Below are 2,502 nucleotides of genomic sequence, written 5' to 3' on the forward strand. Positions count from 1 at the left end.
GTCATGAGATGGACCACTCTCATCTCACATGCCCACACACACACACACACACACACACGCACACACACACACACATAGCCACACACATAGCCACACACACACAAACATACACACAAAACAGAGAATGAGGCTTATCTTTGCACATTTTACAACAATAGGTGTGATAAGAATTTATGATTGATAATTGGTGAAACAAGTATGCTGACGAGAGGCTGAGAACTTGGCAAATAGTAGTTTTACAAAACCATATCTCAGAGTGGACTGACTTGACAAACTCCATCTGCTGATGAAGAAGTGGAAAGCTCAGAAAAAAGCTGTAAAGTTGACCATGAGATGGGGATTATTGTGTCAAAGAATTCAGTAATTAAATATAAAAAAAAAAAAGAACTGCTGAAATGGACATTTCCAGAGTGTAATGAATTAATGTGTAAGCAGCATTTTTTATAGCTTGTCCCAATGGGGGAATTTCTGATACTTTTATCTATAGCAATGTATTCTTTTTGATGGGCTTACACACAGTGTAAAATGTACAATATTTTACTAGTAGCTACCTGTTATTAAAGTAACGCTATTTAAGTAACATATTCGTGTAAAATATACTTTGCTTCTGAAATGAGCCACTCGCCCTCTTCCAGAAGGCCAAATATGTATGTATGTATTTTAGGCTACACAATATACAGATTTTAAATCAAATTTGCAAAATGTTCAAAGCTGTGCACTCACAAAATTGGGCTTAATCGTTGAGAAAACTCATCAACCCTGATAGCTAAACAACATATTTCTATAGAGTATTTAGATTACTGGTCAGTGATCAAAACAAAGGTTCCATGTAAAGTTTTTGGGTCAACCCTCCACTCTGTCTAAAGTGTGCTCTGCAGCTGTCTTAGCTTAGGTGCATCTACAAACCACAAAATGTATTTGTTTGAAACAGGTACATTCGTAAGTTAAGAAGCCATTACAGTTAATAAACACATGCTAGTATGCTTTACTGTTTGCACTTACGTTAGTTAGGAGTTAAACTAGCTCTCTGGATTTTATCTATCACAGTAATCTAGTTTGAGTTGAGTGTTGGGATCATTACTCATCCAGTCATTTTTGAGTAAATTGTAAGTACTTTGGTGTCTAGAAGTCAAAGTGAACATGTAATTAGAACGTGATTACCATGCGAAAACCTAAATGTGAGTAAAAACCATATGTCTAATATGACATATACAAACTTCTTTCTGTGACTAACCAAAAAAACCTTCAGTCTCGAGACTGGACTGTTTTCACTTTTCCTCCTTAAGGTTTTGTTTCCGAAGCTGAAGTCACAGTGCAGAGCTGAGCATAATGCAGCCAGCAGTACAGCGTTAAGTGGTTCCAGATGCTTTAAGAATTGAACACATGTGCGGGGACAGAACAAAAAGATGTTCCCCTTTACCTCATTTATCCAAGTTATTCTCTGTCAAGTCATCCTCCTTTTCCTTTTCTTGCTTTCACTACACGAAAAAAGCAGTTGGAGAATGTTACCTGTGTTCTGGGCAACATTTAGAAATGGAAATGTGGGAAAAAAGAGCCTTCCCTCAAGCTAAGATATCAGATTTCAGGGATATGGAGCAAAAAAGTTTGGAAAATTTGGAACAAAAGCAGTCCTGGTTAGATGTGGGAGGAGAATCTCAGGGCTATAATCTTTTTTAGAACTTCACTGTTCACTGACTTAGACAATAAAACCTCTGCATCTGACACCAAAACGACACTGCACACGGAACGGCAATCCCAATGCTGCATCTACTTGCATCAATAAAAACAACATTCATCAATTTGACAGTCAAAGACAAATTCTATGATTTCATGATGCAGTATTTGTCTCACTATATGAAAAAAGTCACTGTCAAGGCATGGAGCGGCTGGGTGGGACTGGGCTGGGTTTAGCGGGTGGAGAAGGTGGAGTCTGACACAAGGTTTGCACTCCTACCTCGTGAACTCTCAGGCAGGATGCCCCAGGGTGGCTACTCTTTTAACTGGGTGCTTCTCTCCCTCCCACTGAGATGTTTAAGGGGAAGCAGGGAGGGAAGTGGGGGATGGTGAAAAACTTCAGCAATGCGCAAGACAGGTAGAGACAGGACAAAAATTAAAGGAGAGAGAGTGGAAGAGACAGCAAAATGTGTTGGCAGAGGTGGAGATTGAAGATGTGGCAGACAAAAAGAAAGGCAATCAGATGAAGCATAAACAATCAAACCCTGAGCTCTGTAATGTATGTGGTTTTCTTTTGCTAAAAAGTTTCTCCAGCTGCAGCGTGAGTGTAGAAACATTAGAGGGGACACATGAGAATAATCCCAATGGATTATAATAAACTATTATTTCTATTGCAGATGCTAGGGAAAGCAGACTGCATTCAGCAGGGGTGTCTTGTTATGCGACTGAGCTTCAGGAAAACGGAGGAAGAATGCAGACTGTTGAGTATCTTGACATGTTGAGGGAGAGGCAGTGGGCTGAGAGGAGTCCAATCTCAGGGGTCAATCT

The sequence above is a fragment of the Morone saxatilis genome, unplaced genomic scaffold (genome assembly GCF_004916995.1).
Source record: "Morone saxatilis isolate NCDOM2014 unplaced genomic scaffold, NCSU_SB_2.0 Contig1, whole genome shotgun sequence".
Classification (NCBI taxonomy): Eukaryota; Metazoa; Chordata; class Actinopteri; family Moronidae; genus Morone; species Morone saxatilis.